Here is a 23,088-nt window from a genome sequence, read left to right on the forward strand (position 1 = left end):
ACGAATACTAGAAGGGAGTATTGACAGAATACAGTTACTACGCATTTAAATTTTTCTATAAATGCAGTATCCACGGTGTTACTGAAGCGTGCAGTTCTTAATTATCTCGTGTACCTACTTTTGTTGCTGACTGTCAAAAACAATATAATACACAATATTTGGTATAGGACGGTTGCGTTTTTATCATTTATTATGTCACGTGACACTCTTGACTACATAATATTTACTTGTTAGAAGTGTTAGAACGATATATTAACGATGTTAGATGATAAAAGTCCCTCACAGCCCCGCAGACATCTTGGATACTTACTTATTATTATCGAATACTAACCCATCACGATCTTTTCTAATACCTACCAATTTCCTGTTCTCGTGTGTTTACCATTATACCTATATCATCATTAACTTAAGAGTTATTCTCTTGTCGGTGGAGTATCTTCCAGCTTTCCCTATCCCGCGCCAGCTCTTTGACTTTTTGATACGACACGACCCCTACTTTTTCTTTCACTTGATCTAAAAAGCTGCGTCTGGGTTTTCCTCTACCCCGCTTCCTTCCTATCCGCCCCTCCAGGATAGTTTTAAAGAAGTAGTCGTGACGTATTAAGTGTCCAATCATTTTCCCGCGTCTATTTGCAATAGTGTTCAGAATAGCTCTTCTTTCACTCACTCTTCTTAGCACCTCCTCATTCGTTATCCTTTCCTGTCATTATACCTATATACCTTATTTAATTTGTAAAGTATCTTTAAAATATTAATTTAACCCTTAAACGGTCAAGATTAAAAAAAATACACAATTCAAGCCTCATCGCCTTCTTATAATCCCAAAAATACAAAAATATGTTAGAGAAATAATTAGTTATACAACTAAATATGTAAAATGCTTAATCTTTAGTCTTATTTAAAATATTTGTATCGATAAGAATAAAATATTTATTTATGAGCTGATAATATTGATAAGTTATTAAATATTAAACATATCAAATTATTTATAATCTATAGATCTTCCTCTATGGGCAATATTTGATGAAAGTGGGGGGTATACTGTTCATCCTGTACCTGCTCCATTCTCCACGTTTCTCCTTGAAATTAAAAGTATAATAGATGGGGGTAATAATCAAAATCTTATATTATTTATTCGGGGGTGGAGGGGGGGGGGTTATTTTATTTGAGTTATTAAATATTAATGATGCAGCGTTCATTGTTAGTTTAAGAAAAGCATTTTGACTGAATAAATATGTATAGGTACATGCATACGGATAAATTGTAGTTGGTGATTAACAAACGGAGAGAATAGAATTAGAGAATTCGACCTATCAGTCAACCCCACCAAAACAGAAATGGTAATGTTCACCAATAAAAGAGCGCTTGGCAACTTTACCAGACCAACACTTTTCCAAACCGAGCTACAGCTGACCGATGAAGTTAAGTACTTAGGGCTAACTCTCGACAGTAAACTCAACTGGAACAATCACATCAACAAACGTATAGACAAGGCGGGAGTTGTCTTTTGGCAATGCAGAAGGATGATTGGTAAGAGGTGGGGACTTAACCCAAAAATTACTCTCTGGCTCTATAAGACCATAATCCGCCCCTTACTCTGTTACGGTGCTCTGGTTTGGTGGCCAAGAACAAACCTAGGCAACGTACGAGACAAGCTACAAAGACTCCAAAGGCTCGCATGCGCGGCCACCACTGGCTGTACGAGGTCCACACCGACTGCAGCCATGGAGGTCATGTTAAGCCTTCCACCGCTGCACCTACACATACAACAAGAGGCCAGTCTCTCAGCGGTAAGGCTGCGAGCCCTTAACATATGGTCCAACATCATAGGAGCTCTTCACACAACTTGCCTGGATAAGGTATATGACGAATTTCCAGTGCTCAATTCGGGCACGGATCGGATTCATAAACAAGCTATCTTCGACAAAAGGTACAAAATACAGTTATACGAGGACGACAATTACGAAGGACTCAATCCTCGGGAGCTCAGAATCTTCACTGATGGGTCCAAAACAGACAGCGGATCGGGCTCTGGAACCTTCTCAGAAGACCTGAACATGTCAATCACCACTCCGCTAGGAGCCCATAACTCGGTATTCCAGGCTGAGTGCATGGGCATCATAAACGCGGCGGCTGCCATCACTGCAAGGAAGGTAGTAGGATCCTCCATCCGCATACTCTCCGACAGTAGAGCAGTCTTGATGGCTCTAAAAAGCCATATAGTCACATCCAAACTTATACACGAATGCCACGAACGACTAATGGAGGTATGTCATAACAATAAGATCACCCTACAATGGATCAAAGGACACAGCGGATCCCGGGGTAACGATGCTGCGGACGAGCTTGCCAGGCAAGGATCGAGTGCGGGAGCGATTGGCCCAGAACCGATCCTCCCGATACCGTTTAGCAAGGTACGCTCGATGCTGCTGGCACGTACAGGGAAACTACACACAGAACATTGGCTAAACCAGACTGGATGCAGACAGGCCAAACAAGCCATGCCTGGCATCAACGGAAAGCTCACAAGGGTGCTCCTTCAACTAGGAAAGACCCGACTGAGCATGGTAACCAGTGTCATAACAGGTCATGGACTATTTAACAAACATCTTTTTATAACAGGTGTCACAGACAGTCCCCTATGCAGAGGATGCATGGAGACAGAAGAAACAGCCTCTCACGTGGTGCTGGAGTGCAGCGGAGTGGCCCCATACAGGGCAAAACATCTCGGATCCCCGAGAGACCTCCCCGAGGTCCTACTCAACATCAAAGGTTTGATAGGTTTCCTCGAGGAGCTGGGCTGGCAGGACTAGCCCACCCCCATGTCACGCAAAATAGGCGCCAGTCGTCGAGTTGCGGAAAATCGCCCGAACTACAATACAATACAATACAATAACAAACGGCCGTTATATATTTAGTATTAACAAACTAATTATTTACTCGTAATCCCAACTCATTGTGATAATGACTGTGATATATAATTTAAGTTTATCTTTCGTGTACACGGAGCAATAGTCTTTCGGACATTTTTGGAAGGTGTGCGCGGACCCGAAAACAATAAGTCCTTTCGACAATTTAATGAGATATAAGGGATACACCGAGCGGATGCTGCTTTTGCCCGTATCATACGACGCGCGCAGAGGCAGCACGGATGTAAAGACTGTTGAGAGTTAATGGAATCTAAAATATACTAACTAGGCTATTAGGTGACATATTTTGCTAATCGAGTAGCTGCGCAAGCACCTAATACAACAGCTAGCGATTGCTTGCTTCACCCTAGCTTTCTCCGGCTAATAGGTTGTAAAAAAATCCTGGAGATTAATTCGCTGTCTGTCTGTATGTTCGCGACCTCAAAAACTACTACACGGATTTTCATGCGGTTTTTACTATCAATAGAGTGATTCTTGAGGAAGGTTTAGGTGTGTGTACTTAATTGGTTAAGGTTTACCCGTGCAAAGCCGGGGCGGGTCGCTAGTTCAGTACCTATAAGTAAACAGAACAGTGTCTATTTAATCTGGATAGGCTACTGGGCATAGTTTATTTATCACATGTATACAATTTTCACACAGGTAAAATATATAATTATGTACATTTCAGCTTGTACTACTTGTTGTATAATGAACGTTTTTTGTAATAATAATAATAAGAATTGAACATCAGTATAAATGAAGTTACAATTAATATTAACAAAACAATGCAAACAGAAATAAATTAAAAACGCTAAAATGTCACAATAGTAAAAAAAAAAAAAATATAAAACAATGTCAATTCATTCACATAGGGGGTAATGTCGCACCCGAATCATCCGAGCTAATTTTCTAATCTACGTCTAATATACATACCTAGGTATGTATATTGTATAGGTGTAGGCATATTTTATTTTACAAAAGTAATTGTTATTTATAAAACTAGCCTCCTATTTCACCACGGCTACAATTGTCAGTGACATATATCGAGCGACAATTGTCAAGCGACAGGTGACTATTACAATTTTATAATTAACCGATAAATCTACATATGTCATAATTTTGTGACACTTGTCGCACCTCTGTCACCGATGTGCAAATTGGTACCAGATGTGTGAAAATAGTATAAGTTTATATCAATAGTTCATTAAATATTATTAATTATGGATTTTGTTGGGTTACAACTGTCTACTGATAATGATAACTGTATAATCCCAAAAGTCTCTGTAACCCGCCATTCTCTTTCGAAACGCAAAAGAAACAAAACTCAAAGATCAGCGTTCGACGACTAAAATAGTATTGGACTCAATTCAAAACTCTTTGGAATTACTACACTACCTATTTGTTGCCATCGCCCATTCAGTAACTCAACGTGTCTTAGTAATTTGTTTCTGAGGAATTCGGTTATTAGATGACGATAAATTTCCCATGTCCTAAGGAGTTTGTTTACATATTTCTCGATGAGAGTGGGTTATCCTTTATTTATCGATGCAGCGTTTTTATTGATCGGCGAAAATTCATGGTATTTATATAAAAAGGGCTTGGTCTAAAGAATTTAGTACGAATGGAAATAGAATTGTGTTTTATGTTGTTTTTCTTATGAAAAGAGGACATTTTTAAAACAAAATAAAAAGCATAGAAGGTGGATTTTTTGAACCTTAACTCCTGCTCCTCCAGTCCCACCATTTCCACTACGTATGGCAACTGTGACATCCATTCCATCCATTCGCCATTGTTAGTAGCTCGGTACACGTCAAAGTCGTCGGTCTACTGTATACTTTTTACTTTGTAGCTTTCTACACTGAAGTGTTTCTAGGGTTCCGTAGCCAAATAGCAAAAAACGGAACCCTTATAGATACGACATGTCTGTCTGTTTGTCTGTCCATACGTCCGTATGTCACAGCCACTTTTTTCCGAAACTATAAGAACTATACTGTTGAAACTTGGTAAGTAGATGCATTCTGTGAACCGCATTAAGATTTTCACACAAAAATAGAAAAAAAACAATAAATATTGGGATTCCCCATACATAGAACTGAAACTCAAAAATTTTTTTTTCATCAAACCCATACGTGTGGATAGGTCTTCAAAAATGATATTGAGGTTTCTAATATATGGTAAAATGTGTCCCCCCCCCCTAACTTCTAAAATAAGAGAATAATAAAACTAAAAAAAATATATGTGGTACATTACCATGCAAACTTCCACCGAAAATTGGTTTGAACGAGATCTAGTAAGAAGTTTTTTTTTTAATACGTCATAAATCGTAAACCGCAATTTACCTTTCACTCACGTTTCACATAAAAAATACATTGTTTAAATTGTGTAATGTACGGAACCCTCGGTGCGCGAGACCGACTCGCACTTGGCCGGTTTTTACTATGTGATTTGGACGCAGTAAGTATTCATACTATGCTGTAGCTATTGTTCTGGTAAAAGCGAATGAGAGGGAAATAGTCGTTTTTGAGCTTAATCTTTTGCCCTCATGTTACATGATATAGGTTTTATTATTCTTAGTTTTAATTTTTAATCTAAGTTTTATATACCTATATGTATGTCGGAGCGTGACTCCAGAAGGACGCATTGCAGCGTTACGGTTGATAGTTTTAGATGCCTGTATGCAATCGATTAGCAGTTTGGCTACGTATTACTTAGCTGTAAAGCAATTTATCACGTTATGTAGAGTAACGCCATCTATTGGCGTATTGTTGAACTAAGATGATAGGTACAGGCTTTGGAACGTCAAGTGGTTTAGCTTGCGTGAAGTTAGGTACGAGTTGGCGGTTTTGTTGGTAACTGGTCAAGTGGTCAAGCAAGTTGGCCTACATTCACTTTGGTGGGAGCGATGAGGCATTTATTCTGAATTCTCGATCGGACCGTGCAAGATATCGGACGTTAACCAACCTCGTGCCTAAACTCACCGCGTTCCTGAAGGCTTATACCTGAAGGATTATTCTGAAAGCTTATAGATTCCAACATTATTTAATAATTTACCTAAGTGTTTTATTCCAAGTGTTAATTTGATTTCTTATGAGTTATTAGAGGTTAACTATTGTAAAAATTAGAAAATAAGTATTGTTTTGAAAATATGTGTCCCGCCGAGTTTGTTGCCGGTCCCATATAAAAAAACCCTTATAAATCTTCTCGGGCCAAGAGGTGTATGGTTGGAACCGGAGTAGCTTTATTTGACGTTCATAAGCGCATTGTAATATGCCTACCTACTTGAATAAAGAATTGGACGTTTCGTGTGATTCTTTTATTTCAAATTAAATCGACTAGTTATTTTATTATTTAGTACGAAAATATAGTAGGCACTAGTGTGGTTGAAATGATGAGTCGTCTGCTATATTAAAGAGAAAGATGGTTTAGTATTCAAGTGGGCACATTACAATGCGCTTCTGAACGTCAAATAAAGCTACGCCGGCTCTAACCCTACACCTCTGCCTCGAGAAGATTTAAATCCCCCCTCAATTGGAGGAGAGTATCCCAATATGAGACCGGCCACAAACTCGGCGGGACGCATCTTTTCAAAACATTACATCTTATCATATTAGTTTGGCAATCATTACGAGTATATCTATTAAGTATAACCTTCTACACAGCAGCTCTACGTAATGAACGATTATTTTTTGGCACTACAATGCCTGAGGAAAGCGCAAAAGCGTTACGAAGCGTTGGTCAGATGGTAGTCGAGTAAAGCTAGTGCCTACGCTAATTCTTGGGGTTAGTTGAGCTCCCATGAGCCGAAACAAAAAAGCCGGGACAACGTTAGGAAGATGATGAATTGCTGAAGTTACCTATTTCCATTTGGTTCTTTGGAGTACTTTGTAATTATACTTAAAATTTAATTATTACCATTTCTTTTCTCTGTCAAAGTTTTATTCGAAAGCTACTCACAGAATAAGTAATAGTTTTATCATTCAGAACGGCCACGCACCGCCCCGACCCGATTCGAATTACCTCGCCCCGCGACAGCAGATTGACGACCTTTTGCCGACCGCTTAGTACTGTTTTTAAGCAACTTACTTACACAATGACGCATGCCGCGTGTACAGACGTGCCGTTCACATATAGAAACGCAAGTGATTTTTGATGTATAGCGTGTCCGCCCTGTGGCTAATGTCTCATTTTCTATCAGGTTACCTGCTAATAAAGTCAATATCTAACCACCCAAGCAAGCTTTGCTTCAATAAATATGGACAAAGAATACATTCAGTGCAAACAACAATAAATAAACACAACTAAATGAGACATTCACCAGTTGTATCTTTTTAGAGGCATTTTGCAATGTTAATTACCAGCGAAATAGTAACAGAGTTAAACAAAAGGCAATAGGGTTTGTTAATCTGATTTGTGTTATTGCAACGCAACTTTCCGAGGGATTTATTACAAAGGAGCATTTAAGAAAGTACCTGGTTACGAAGACGGCATCGCGAGGCTGAATCTGCAAAATAAAGCGTTAGAATGCTTTAACCGTGTCTTGATTTATCGAATAGACTTCGAATTTGAGACCGAGAAAATGCAACGACCGTATTGGAGGCGTAATCATTCATTATACAATAACGCTGTAGTATTGTTGGTAAACTAAGGAGCAAGGGAAAAGCAGTAATGAATTAGTTGATAGAGTAGGATGTATTGTCGAATAATGTTGGCGAATTACAAGGCAGTGCGGACTCACCTTTGATGCTTACGCGAACATTTCTGGCTCGTGCAAAATGGAATTCTAGTTTCACACGCAACAAATGTACTCATTATCTGATGAACTTTGCAAGTGTTCTGAGGATATAAATAAAAGGCTAATGTGCAATAACGGAGACGACAGCTACAAAAATTATGTTTTAGAATAAACCTGTGAATATCATTCTGTTTAAAACCATCGCGTGTCTTTTTTGGAACCCTAGGGCGGTTGAAAAACCATGGGATTAATAAGTTGTGAGACCGTTTATTTAGGATTCCGTACCTACCGGATGCACGACAGACGAAACTTTATTACTGTAAAACCTCCCAACTACTTATATTCCAAAATCTCCCAACTATGGTCCAAAATTACCTCGAATTAGTTTAGGTGAGACTGTTATGTGAATGAACCAATTCTTATACAAAATATGTTCATACTGAGAGAACAAACTCAGAAAAACCGATAACAATATTAGTATAGATTAGGTCGGTTTAAAATGAGCTGAGACATTTTAATAAAATAAAATGTTCGGAACCCAAGCTCTGAATAGCGTCATAGTTCCAAATATCCTTAGGGGTACTTATTAATTGCCATCCATGCGACGGTATTTTTAAGTGCCTGCGCGCGCGACATCGGTCGGCCGCCCGGTGCTCACCCCTACAGCTAACTCGATCTATATAAGCCAAGTAACTGAATGCGAGATAAACTACGTCATTCGTCATCTAAAAAATAAATCAAGCTGCGGTTTAGATGAAATTCCACCAAAACTTATTAAATACTGTTATAAGGAACTAACGGAACCTTTAAGACTTTTAATAAACCAATCTTTTAACGACGGAGTATTTCCAGATCTGCTAAAAGTCTCAAAAATCGTGCCAATTCTCAAGCCGGGTGGTGAGAAAACTAATCTGAACCAATATAGGCCTATTGCCCTTTTACCGTCTATTTCTAAAATATTTGAAAAGTTAATGTCAAACCGTGTATACAAATTTTTTGAAAAATATAATATTCTAGATAATAACCAATATGGATTCAGATGTAAGCGATCCACCGGCCTTGCTGTGTATAATTATATACAAGATGCCTTAAATTGCATAAATAATAAACAATACGGCGTCGGATTGTTATTAGACATGACCAAAGCCTATGATCGCGTCTCCCACCAGATATTACTTAACAAACTATATGGCATGGGAATTCGCGGAAACGCACATGAATGGTTCAAATCTTACCTTTATAACCGTAGACAATATGTACAATTAGAACACTTAGACAATAATACAGGAGAAACGCGTATAATTACCTCAGAAATACGGCACACGACTTGCTCAATACCGCAAGGAAGTGTAACAGGATGCCTTCTGTTTATAGCATACATAAACGACTTGCCAAAAATTTTGAACACATCATGCGTTATGTTTGCTGATGACGTCTCAATATTACTGAACTGTACAAATAGTGTAGAATGCAATACTCGCCTTTTGGAGTCTCTCAACACAGTTACTGACTGGCTCCACGAACATAACCTCGATATAAACTTGAATAAAACGAAAATAATACAATTTAAACCAAACCAAAAAAACCCGCTGCATATAAATTTACAAATTGATAATGATAAAACCATCGAAGAAGTAGATGAGTGCAAACTATTGGGTATAACACTAGACTCAAGTATTAACTGGAAATCGCACATACAAGATATAAAATCCAAACTGGCTAGGTTCATCTACGCATTAAGTATATTAAAGATTAATACGAACATTGAGACCGCTAAATCCGCATACTTCGCATATGCGTACGCATGGCTACGGTATGGTGTTATTCTGTGGGGAGAAAGCACCGATGTGCATCAACTGTTCGTTATGCAGAAAAAATGCATTCGTATCCTAACAAATACGCGCGTACCAAACAGCTGCCGCTCATGTTTCAAACAACTGAAAATACTAACACTACCCTCCATTTATATAATGGAGGCGGCATTTTTTGTAAAAAGTCACCTTCAGTTGTTTGAGATAAAAAAACTGTCAAGACCAAATCGCAAACCTGTCGTTCCCCAACTATTATTGCCACCCTCCAAATTAGCTATGGTAAGAAACGGCCCTTACTGTCGATGTGTGCGTGTAATGAATAAAGTGCTTGGTTTTCTGAATCTAGAAGTTAGCGATAAATTATTTAAGAAACAGTTAAAGGAAATGTTATTAGAAAAATGTTACTATTCAATGGATGAATTTTTTAATGATGAAAGTCTGGATAATGCGAAATGATTAAATTGTTTATGAATTTTATGATAACTATTAATAATTTATTGTTAAATTTCATTCGAGTATGAGTATGACTATAATTTATGATTATTAATGATTAACGCATGAATTAGTTTTATCTTATTATTATTGTTTTTTTTTTTTTTTTTGACAATTCTATTTTATTTAAAGTTTATATAAGAAATTAAAACTAGGTATAAGTTCAAAATAAGTAGTTTAAGATCCAATATTGTACACCCTAGCAGGGTATCATGTACCGACTTGACCAATATGTAAGACCAGTATGTACAAATGAACATGATTACAATGGAATAAATGATATGATATGATATGATAAGTATTTATTTATTTATATTTATTATAATTCGAAGAGGGCTTTTAAAATTTATGTTAAGAGTAACGAATCATGAACAATAAAATAAAAAAGTAAAAATGTTCCAAAAAAAGGAAATTAACGCAATCATAGTATTTATATTAAGAACCTAAAGTGAAAATTTGTTGTTGTTACAAAACGCCATTCCGTGTAAGTAAATTAATATATACATATAAGTACCTAATCAATGTGTTACGAAGCAAATTACAATAATTATTCGTGCCAAATTATGACCCCGCGAAATATTTCTACTCAGTATACAGTCCAATTTATTATTAATTTATTATTTATTATTATTTCATGGGAAATTTGTGCGATCCAACTAATATTGATATATCAAGATGTTATCTGAGACGAGAGAAGTGGTTACGATTAAAAAAAAACTAGAGGAACAGGTTTTAGACCACTTAAATATATATTTTATTGACAATAAAACAATATATTAATTATCAGTGTTAGCCTAGATGAGGTTATTGAATTAATCTGTGTTTAAAATATGAGTTTTACTAGACAAATAATTAAATTAAAATAATTTACGATATGATTTTATAAAATTATAAAACTGTCGGATGATTTATAAAATATTAACATAACATTTGAAAACAATATTATTTCCAAACTATGTAATTTTATTTAAAATAGTTAATTAATTTAAATTTATAGAACTAAACTTGGGTCACGTGTTGACCGACGATCTGGTTGACGACACTGACATTGAAAGGGAACGGAGAGCGTTGTCAGTTCGTGCCAACATGATAGCCCGCAGGTTTGCCAGCTGCTCGTATAACGTAAAAGTCACACTGTCCCGTGCATATTGTAACTTTTTACACGTGCAGCCTGTGGGTTAAGTATACACAAAGGGCATACAACGCTCTCCGTGTTCAATACTTTGACGCCTTTAGGGCGCTGCTGCGGTTGCCGCGGTTTGCAGCGCCTCGGGTATGCTTTCACGCTACTATGCGCAAGAGGGTTATGTTAGCAGCCCGCCGCGCGCGCGCCAGTGGTAGCGGCCTACTAGCGGTCGTCGCAGATCGATTTGACTCCATATTTTGTGAGGCACTGGTTGTCATTGCATGCACCAGTGTCTCAAAAATGGGTTTAATAATAATTATAGGTATTAATTAATTTATGAGTGACATGGAACTTACTTTTTACCCGAATTTTAGATTTGAATTTAGTTTATATGAAATTTTACATTAATCATATATTATTTTATTTATTTCTTAATTTTTATTCTTTTATTTTTGAAATGTTTCCCTGTTAATATTTAATAATCATTATTTAAATTTTGTGTGTATTTTAATTTTGTATTTTTCAAAACTTTTATGAGCTATGATGCTTGAATTAAATAAATACAATACAATATACACGGTGTTACTTGAGCCACTGAAAACCTGAGACGCCTCAACAGATTTTTTTTATTTTAAACTCATATTGAGTATTTATTCTTTAATCCGATAAATATTTAAAAAAAATATTCATTGTTTAGTTTTCTTAACAATTCTATTCGACTGGTAATTCTACACAAGATACTTCGTCGTTTTAGTGACATCAAACAATTGCTAGTTACCATCGTAAACACTGTTAACTGACCATTTGCATACCTTACTGCAACGAGATAAGGTTTACCAATGGCCAGTTAAGGGTGTTGCTCATTGACAAATAACGTGTCAAATGCTAGTTATTGATGTTGTTGCATTACAAACTTGTAGACTGAGCATGTAAAAAAAAATAAAAAAAATACCGCCATTAAAATATAGCTCCTATCGATTCTCCTATCGATTCTAAACAAATTGTTTTTAGGTTTTCAGTGGATCATGAAACACCGTGTATAGAAGCAGATATATGTATAGCTTATTATAGCGATAAGACCGACTATTTTCAGGTTTATCGTAATTTGAAAATACGTATAAACGTAATTGACATGGAAAATTACCACGGCATTGCCGCGCGGTAATTTAGTGACAGCTAGAACTTTACCTTTATTTTACATAAAAGAAGAAAAACTAGATTTCTCACAATTTATAAGTAGGTAACTAATTCAGTTAACCGCACGAAAGCAAATCACTTTCTGAGAATACCTCCGCAAGTCTTGACTAAAACAAAAATATTTCTAAAAACTTATTATAACCAACCGCTGCCGGCACTTGGAATTAGATCGGGAGCGAATTTCTGGAAAGTATAAGTTGTGAGCATAACATGACTTTGGATGGAAATTATTCAGAATTACGAAAATTAGTTCAAATTATCGTCCGGTTACCGTAGCCTGCGCATCAGCAGAGGCATTAAGGTTCGCCGCGGGCACAACTGTTGCATGACAGCGAAATATTAATAACTAGCGACCCGCCCCCGGCTTTGCACGGGTGCAATGCTGGTGTATTATACATATAAACCTTCCTCTTGAATCACTCCATCTATTTAAATAAACCGCATCAAAATCCGTTCCATAGTTTTAAAGATCTAAGCATACACAGGGATAGACAGACTGCAGGAAGCGACTTTGTTTTATACTATGTAGTGATTACGCTGTATTTGCCTTCGATAAAAAAGGTTTCATATAGACTACTATATTCCACGCTTTTTAGGGTTCCGTACCCAAAGGTTAAAAAGGGACCCTATTACTATGACTCCACTGTCCGCCTGTCTGTCACCAGGCTGTGTCTCACGAACAAGACAATAAAAAAATTCTGTTGCCGCTATAACAACAAATACCTACTAAAAATTAAATTTGTACGGAACCCTCGGTAGGCGAGTCCGACTCGCACTTGTCCTTTTTATAAATCCAAATATTCAACAGATTAATATTTAAAAACCGGCCCAGTGCGAGTCGGACTTGCGTACGAAGGGCTCCGTACCATTACGCATAAAACGGCAAAAAAATCACGTTTGTTGTATGGGACTTATGTAGTTAAATATTAATTTTATTCTGTTTTTAGTGTTTGTTGTTATAGCGGCAACAGAAGTACATTATCTGTGAAAATTTCTACTGTCTAGCTGTCACGGTCCATGAAATACAGCCTGGTGACATACTATACAGACAGACAGACAGCGGAGTCTTAGTAATAGGGTCCCGTTTTTACCCTTTGGGTACGGAACCCTAAAGATCGAGGTAAACGGGGCCAAAATTTATCTGAAAAATTTAATAGGACAGTCGATTTTTAGTTTCCCTAATTTATAAGTGTTTTTACAAGGAAGTGTTGATAGATAAAAGCTTTTGTGGAGTGGCATTAAAATTACCTGGAAATTAATATTTTTTTGACTACCATTTTATAGATCCACTATCATTGCTGTGGTGCGCTCGTGAAGTTATGACCAAATGGTTACCGATACCTTTATCTTGTACATATTTAAGCATGAGCTACCTTGGGAGTGAATCGCATATTTTAGTAAACAATTTCATAGTAAAATTATGAGTAGAAACTGAATGCGAAGCGGAAATCGAACACTTGTGTGAAACAAACGTCTCCCGACGTCTCGTCAGTTAATCATAACGACAGCTCATTATTTAAAAAAAAAAACATCGATAGTTTCCATGTAGATATCAAATATTTTTATTTGTGTGGTCTTTTTATCAGGTGACGAAGATTTACTTACAAGTGCCGGTCGTACGGGGATTATGGACCCATCTCAAATTTTAAAGGGAAAAAGTTTAATGTAAAGATCACTGACAAATTTGTAACAGAACAATGAATCGGATATTAAAGTATCTTCTTTCTTGACACGGGCGAGCGGATGGGCTTTTAGGCTGCGGTTATAGTGACGGCAAAGTATAACGTTTACTATCAAGAGCAATGAATAAATAATAACTAATAACCCTGACAAATATTTAGACCAGAACGATTTCTTGTTCTCCTAATAAGTAATGCTAAGTACAGATGCTGTTAAATGATGTCTAATACCTATAACTATATTATCATGTTTGTAAATTGTACCGTCATTTTACAGTTAGGAATACATACAATACGTGTAGGTACCTAAATGTTTTAAGTAGGTCTTACTGATTTAATGGATTCACTTGAATTGCAGCTAGGCTCTTATTGAACACAAAGTTGTTTAACCATTCTTAAAACCTATATACATACCTAACATACGTAATTTTGGATATTAGTGTTACCTCTGAAAAACCGTTTTAATACACAAAACTTAAAACATTCTTTACATCCATCGCGTGCAAGTACTCGTATAAATTCGTTTACATATCATGGGTTCATGGGTGCATGAGTAAGAATAAAGGTAGCTACGTGCGTGACATCTAGTAGTCTCCCTTACTGTCGAGACATGAGCCTTAACGTCGCAAAACTATTGCTTTTCTACCTCAAACGAAAGTTGCCCAAGACCAACAGAACTCAAGCTAAAACAAACCATAACTCATCTGATTACGATTTTGAATTGTTTAGGTTCTTACGCTTTAGTTGTCTTTTTAATAAGGAGAGAACAAATCGGCGATGTCCTTCGGGCATCGCTCATCGCTCCGCTTAATGCTCGAGTCTCACGCGATCCGCTCGCGAACCTCCGATGCTGTGGTGTTAAATGTATCCGTCGACTCATATCAGGTTACCATACCAAGGCGTGGGCATTGACATGTCCAACTCGTTTTGTTTCGTTCAGTCAACCGCGGTAAAGGTTGACTTTCTACGCATCGACGTGACGTTACCGCCGGTTGAGTTACGTTAAACTTTATAGGAGACGCTTGTCAAATGTCAAGGGGACATGCGGTTTAGAAAAATAGTGAGCTTTAAGCCCAAGAGTTTTGTATTACAATACTGCCAGTTAAAAGAATTACGATTTAAATTAATCAAAGACAAACAATCTGTAAAAGTCCTACCCAACTTATCAGTTTAAGAGTCCCACGAACCTGTCGTTAAGAAGCCCTCATACAATCGAAGTTACGCTATATCGTATTATAATGTCGTTTTAATATAAGAACGAAATTTCGTTTGTATGGCGAAGGCTAGGTTCTTGTCACTCTTTAGTTAACCTTAGTTAGTTACACTTCTTGACACTCTTAACCTTTCGCATTAATTATCAAACTGTAAAAAAAAACCTTGACATCTTTATTATTGAGTCGGTTAAACACGATTCCTAGAAAGTCACCAAAAACCAATCGATTGATAAGTAAGTCATTAATTAAAATCAATTTTTCATTAGTTTTGACACTATTGTTAAACAAACGCTACAAACATAACCTTCCTCTTGGCTTGGCCGTAATCCTTTAAAAAAACACTAATTAAATACCTCTTTGCGCCTTTGAATCATTTCTGCTGCACATCTGAATTAATGCAGCCGTAATTTTTGCAAGAGCGCATTCGAGTTCCACGTAAGTTGTCACTACGTTGAAAAATAATTATAGTGTATATGGAAATACGTCATGCTGTGCAGACACGGGCCTTCAGCGGATTATTAAGATGTTAGATCGGTGCGTGCGCATTTAACGGGTTGTCTCTGCTGGCCATTGACTACCTCTCATGGTCACCGTATTATGAAAAAATACATCAAGACGCCGGGTTAATGATAGGCGTTCTTGAGTTTTGGAGTAGCATGATGATGCTGGGATACAGTTACCTAAGTCAACCAATTTGATTTTTTTAAATTGAAATAAAGTTATCATTCCAACAACTTGAAAATTAAGTAAACTTAAGCTAATACATCGTATTAACATAGTATTTTAGCGTATAAGTATTATTATTTTGACTAATATATCGAGCTTTAGTCGACTTGTTTTTATTTATAATATGTATAAAGTGCGTATAATGTTAATGTGATAATTTGTATTAATTTGTGTAAATAAGCTAGTAATAATTTGTAATTGCAATTTTTATTTTTTATTTTTTTGTATCTAATTGTAAGATTTATTTTTTATTTTACAACGCACATATTTGGAAATTGCAAAAATTTGCATTTACGGCCTTTTCAGACAAATCGCATGTCTATACACCTTGAACCTTTACCTAAAATTCGAAATCAGCTACTTCTACCTCACCTACTTAATACTGCTAGCAAAATTTGTGATTGCCTCTAGCTGCCCCTATGAAGAAAACCTATATATTATTCTATGTAGGTAATACTTAAATCATTTGTATTGTATTTTTGACAAATCAATTGCATTTGAAGGGTACACGGAAAGAACATGTCTAGTAACTTTTTTCGGAAAATGAGATTTTCATTTCAAAATGTAGAGGTCTTAATGAACTATTAGTTATACCTTTTGCTACCACTGTATAATATATGTAACACATTTTTTTTGTTAAAAAAGACCTGGTCACGGAATTACCATACATTTTGACATGGTTCCAAATTTAAAAACCTCGATTACTCAAAATGTTACTAAAGTGACTAGACATATTCTTTCCGTGTACCCTTCAATTTTCTTAGAAATTTTTGATTTGTGGGCAGCTCGAGATTAATACTCCATCTGATGGATACGTAATCTGTTGCTGACTCAGAGATAATGCCAAATGATAATCGGAACAAACAAGTCGAACAGACGACTTATTTAATGCTTGTCGCTTTGAGTACAGCATATTGGGCTGGTCATAATTCAATGTTTTTTTTCATTTTTAAAACGGGTAACACTTAAGCACTTTGCTGTATTAAAGTTTTAAATAAGATAAATAAATAAAATAAAAGTTTTATAGCCCAGTCGTGTAAGATCGGATTGGACAGGGTAACTTTTAGAGCTGTTCGACCTTAATCGAATAGCATGTTTGAAGGAAGTTACTTATAGAGCTCGAGGTCTGTACTACACGGAGAACATTAAGAATTTCTTGCTACTGACGACAAGAACTATAGATAGATAGATAGAATACTCTTTATTGGCACTCCTCAGTAAAAGATAGAGCTTACAGAAACAATTGATTAAGGATAGAGGTAGACAACAGGCGGTCTTATCGCTGAAGAACTATTTTAACTATACAGTGTTTTTTTTTTTAATTCCAACCATATGAGAAAGTCCCAAACGATTGAAGATAAAAGAAAACTGTTTAGTAGTTTTTCTGTCAAAACAATTTTGGCATAGTCAACTTTTTGGTCAAGTGTAAGTAGTCCCTGAAATTTTATAATAATGTCTTCTTAATTCGGATCGATTCAGTTTCATGCAAAGATAATTTCATTGTATGGGCAGATTTTTTTAAATGAAATTTTACCCATAACCAAAAAATGTTTCCATAATAAAGACCTAATGGTTCCTAAGACAAATTTCCTCTATCTTCAATAGTTTCTGATATCTCCATAGGTACTGTCCACTTAAAAAAACACACTGGACCGTATATATGTTATTAAGTTTTATACATATTGAAAAACAAGAAACAGGCAGGGAATTCTGCACGGCGGCAGCAAAATGCAGCAACGCTAAGCCAAACTATTTAATTTTTCAAATTAAAACAGTTCGCAGTAGGTTCAGACTTTACGCCACAACGTGTGTGTCATATTCATATTAACACACACAAATATGGTGACACCTATAGTATAGCCATATATGATGACGAGTGAAAGAAAGGGATGTCTTGGCCCAGCAGTGAAACAGTTTTCTACCTATTCTGGATAATACAAGTGTGGAAAATAAGTAATGCCAGTGTTAATTTTGTAAAAAATAATTGTTTTCAGAGTGCCTATATGTAAGTATTAATGTGTTGTGTTAAACATACTTTAAGTAAAAATTAGTTTTTCCTAGTTAGGACTAGTTTTCCGTGTCGCCCCAGTGAAAAAGCGTTTTCAATAGTTAAAACTGTGGATATAAGTAGTATGTAGTTTGAATAAATTTTATAAGTTGTGATATAGATCATTAAGTTTAATTTGAGTTTTGCTTACATCCTTCCAGAAAGAAGACAATAAACAATGCACAAAGAATGCAAATATTATATTTACTAGAAAACTAAGAATTCCGATCATGTATGCATAATGCATATGACATTTTAATAAAGCTTAGCTTCATTTTATACTGATGGATAGAACTCCGCATTTTTATTATTTTCCGCATAAATTCTTGCTCCGATGTCATAAAGAAAATAATCAGGTTTATAACATGCATCATTTATGAGCTGATAAGGGCAAAGAACTCTGTTCGTGTTGTTTCTACAAACTGCGGTGCAGCGCCACTGGTGCGTGAGACCATCACGATACCCATCTTACAATTACACTCCTATTCTATCTTATTACTACTGCTTAAAAACTAAAATTGAGTGGCTAGATTGTGAGGCGTTATGAACTAAAACTAGGGACTGCACTTGAATACATATTCGGTTATCATGCTGATAAGAAACTGTCGCAACTTGAAATTGTTAAAGCTTGGTCATAACGGCCATACCTACTTAGAAAGGAGTCTCGGTATTCTATTACAGTCATGTTCAGAGGTTGATGCTACCAAAGATAGATATAACTCCGTAATAGATGGATACAGTCTAAGGCAAAAACGTGCCTCGAAAAATCAAGAAAATTTGATTCTCGATCAGGGGGCGCTACTAGCTTTAGCCTACTGTCGTATAGATGGCGTTGACGGTTTCGTTTGTTATTTAACAATTTTAACGCATATCAGTGAAAGAACATGGGTCAAAATCATAAAAATAATTTATGCAAATAAATAAAAAATGTATCCATATTTAAATACATTTTATCGTATTTTTATAAATCTTCATTTTTAGTTTTAAAGTGTGTCGATAGATGGCAGTGAATTTACTGTGGTTACAAAATTTACTATGACAGTACCGCTCTATCTTATTATATCCTCTTTGATGCTACTAATAATAATTTAAGAGATAAAAACTCTTATTTGCAGCAATGGTACCATAATAATATGTTTAAGTATTTATATTAATACCGATATGGAAGGTATATTCAGGCAGATTATTTTAACCTCCTCTGGGGATACAGGAGGTTAAAGCTTTATAAAAAATTGAGTACACTACTTAACGCACTGAAAAAGTCTCATTTCATTAAATTAAGTCGAATAATATACACAAGCAAAGATAAAAAATGAATATCGAAGAACATCCTATCCAATCTAACGTTGATATGGGTGCTATTACGACTTGTAATAAATTTATGAGTAAACCTATTCGTTTTAGCCCTTTGAGGTACTTTAATAATTTGTTAATGGAATATCTGGTCAGTTTCTTTACCACAAAAGTCTTAGTCTTTGCCTTTGTAGTTTCAGTGTTTATGCAAAACATCGTAATAATATCCAGTCTAGACAGCTAATAACCATCTAATAAGATTTAAAGCGTAAACTTGGTTTGTTTCTTTTTTATTTTAGAATAACAATAATATTTTTATGCAAAAAATTCTTTCGGAATACCTGGAGGGTATCTCTGATCTCTGCTTGCGGTGCAGCCAGCTAGACGTGGTTATGAAATTGTGAGTTTTAATAAGTTCATCTAGGTTGAAGCGAAGTATTAACATGGTATCTAATACATGCTGCTTAGTGGAGAAGCTTATATTCACAAAACAAATAGAGTATAGTTAGAGTTAGCTTGCGCACTATGTGTTCGCTTGTTTAGACAAACAAGTTTTGTTTTTTAGCCGTGCGCATATGCTGCTGCATCAAGCTTCCTTGCCACGGAGGACCAACATTACAATGATTAGAACATTTCACAATGTAGAAATAAATAAATAAAATCTATATATGTAGTTAGAATATCTACGCTCATCTCAGGGAAGGCACCTACAAACCTTTATTGAAATATGCATGCACTTTTTTATGACAAACACCAAGTTTATCCACTTGATTGAACTTGACTTGACTTGAGAATAAATTATTATGATGATTATGACTTGTATTATGTCTAGATTCTAAAGATAATTCCTACCTTTAAACTTACAAAGCAAAATTCTCACTTATTCATTTTATTAATTTACTAAGAGAGAGAGAACCGTCACAATCCAACTTGGTCAGCGGAAAAGCCAATTCCTAGATGACAAATGCGTCCCATATAGTTAGCGCGCGGCTGTTTGCATGCGCGGAGCGCCCGCTGACAAATAGCCGGAGTTTCTTAGCCGAGTGTGTGTGCCCACACTGTTAACGCGGGCTGAATAAACAACTACATAATATATTTATGTTTTGGACGCAATGGGAAATTATTAATAAGTATTTCACATTCTTTCATTTAAGTTGACAGTCAATTTAATTACACTCTAGGGGTACTTAAACGTCATGAGTTTCTGGGAAGTTGAACTACAAAATATTATAATTATGTTGGAAAATTTGCATAACTGTGAAAACTTCTTCAAATCTGTACGTTAAGTTGGCCATATTTGGCTTGTGTAAGTGCTGTCCAATATTTCTTGTAAGTACACGCCGAGTTGAGGTCCAGCAGCCATCAGATATATCGGAGCGGCCGAGATGTTAAAAAATAACTGTACACGTACTCAAACACCTTCATAATAGAGGCGTGTTGATATTTGGGAGCACTTTGGCCGCTCAGATACCTATATCTGATAGCGATTGTCCCAAAATTGGTGATTTTGGACAACTTCTATGGTAGATATGGAAGAAAAAGGCTTGTAGTTAAGATGCATTCGGTACTAAAACACTTTGTGGACACACATATGGAAATTCTTAGCTTCACAATATTATTATGATAATTTACGATAGAAGAACGGAAAAAGTTGTTTTTAAAGTTAATTTAAGTTGACCACGAAATTGCTTATATCGAACTAGCGACCCGCCCGGCTACGCATGAGTTAACAAATTATACACTTTAACCTTTCTCAAGAATCACTCTATTGAAAGATTAAAACTGCATGAAAATCCGTTCAGTAGTTATTGAGTTTATCGCGAACATACATATAGGTACATACAGACACGCGACGGGGGACTTTGTTTTATAAGGTGTATTGATAGTGATGGCGTCACGTCCTGTGAAAAGCAAAGGTAATTTTTTTTAATGCCCATGCACCGTCGGGAGTAAACTCACTGTAATTATTTGTATGCGGCCGTTAACGAGTATAACTTTTCATACGCTTCTAAAGTTACAGCAGCACATTATTATATTTTCTTTGAAACACGTTCTCACTGGATAAGCCGCACGCCACACTTCAACAATCTACTTATTAAAACATTACCAAATAATGAACCACATTACCAGGTCCTAGAAAAGTGCATGGAAGTGGTTTGATTACTTTTCCAGAAAGCTAACTCAGAATTAAAATGACAATGTCCTGTTTCTTCCATTAACCATAAAGAAGACGTATGGATTGATTGCTACGACAGCTCGTCATGTGGCATCCATATACCCACTTTGGTGACTAATGGCGTCGTCACTGGCGTTACTGTTTAGCCGATCCTTAAAATATGATTTTTTTTAGTGCATTTAATTATTCATATACCATCTTCGTCCCAACGATGATAAAGAATACCTACAGTTTAAATAAAGGACTATGACACATAATTTGCATAGTCAAAAGCGGTAAAAAAAACTTCCTGTAACGGCACCTTGGTGATCCGTTTATCAACCTCCAACTATATCTAAATAAGAATGTGCCATAAGTCACAACAAATGCACCAAACCTTGGGCCAAGAAAATCACTCTTTTTTTTCCCCATTACATCCAAATTTCCCAAACAAATTCGTACCATTCACGAGACTATTTCACGCCCTATTTTCCCGTGCGAATTTTCTAGCCCACAATTGAAAATCTACCGCAAACCACCAGCTTTTGTGTGAACTTTTTGTTACACACTATTTTTTTCTGTGGATAAATGACGTTCATTCTTAATTCAATTTAGGGCCATAGTTGGCTAACACGGAAATACGAAAAACAAATTTGGCGGGCGAGCGTAGGCGGAATTTGTAAAATGTTTGCTTAAATGGTTGAAACGACACTTAAATAACTCGATTGTATGGGATTGATCAGATTCAGAATAGTCGATTTAAATAGAAGATGGTGCTTTGAATAGAAAGCAGTATATATTCAATGCAAATAACAACATCATTTATTTCTTAGTGATACATTGATAATAAGCGTATCGGTTTATAAAAAAATAGTAAGTAATACATCTTGGAATATTTTAATAGTAGTAGCTGCCCTTAGTGCCCAAGGGCATGGTTTTAGGAGACCATACCTAACTTTTTGATGAACGATATTGACATTTACAGATTTTGGAAAAATTGTTCTAATCTAGGTTGGTCTCGAATAAGCTTGTAATACATACTATCTATAGTCTGTTTTTTATTCCGTAGACTAAAATGACATTTCATGTGACAGCTAGTTTTTTACGTCTTATATTTATATTTATAAGACGTAAAAAACTAGCAACACATAAATTGTCATTTTAGTCTAAGGAATAAAAAAAGAGACTATAGGTAGGTAGACAATTTGTACAAACAAATTAATTAAATGAACCTCACTAATTTTTAAAAATATGCTTTTAAAAAGGCAATATCAAATTCCATATCAGATTGCCAGGTGCTTAATCAAATTGTAGATTTCAATTAGTTCTACATTTATCAACTGGGTAGGTATAACGCACAAGACCGGTCACATTTCGTAGACCTTTCCAGCTAGATTCTACGTCTCCGCATCACAGTAAGCGGTAGATGTGCCCACCAGGGTGCCACTCTGCGGCTAAGTGATTTTATTTGTGTCCACATTCCTATGTGTATCAAATTACGCGGCCTTGCGACCAGCTGCTTGATCGATTGTCTACGTCTTTGCTAAAAGCGCCGATATTGACTCAAATAATTACTCTATTCACAGCGGATGGTCAGAAGTTATCACGCCTTAAATGGAATTAAGATATTATCGCTTGGTTTGTACAAAGATAATGCATGGGAAAATAAATCTTCAAGATTAAAATAGGCCACCCAAAAGTGATTTG

General features: G+C 36.0%; 1 long non-coding RNA gene across 1 annotated transcript in view; it reads left to right on the forward strand.

Moving 5' to 3' along the window:
- The first annotated feature begins 4,962 nt into the window (after positions 1-4,962).
- The window catches only part of LOC134748015 (uncharacterized), a 508,661-nt gene continuing 490,535 nt past the window's right edge, over positions 4,963-23,088 (forward strand). The window contains exon 1 of the long non-coding RNA XR_010128374.1: positions 4,963-5,069. This is a non-coding gene — a long non-coding RNA (uncharacterized LOC134748015). The remainder of the gene's footprint in view (positions 5,070-23,088) is intronic.

Source organism: Cydia strobilella, chromosome 15, assembly GCF_947568885.1.
Source record: "Cydia strobilella chromosome 15, ilCydStro3.1, whole genome shotgun sequence".
NCBI lineage: Eukaryota > Metazoa > Arthropoda > Insecta > Lepidoptera > Tortricidae > Cydia > Cydia strobilella.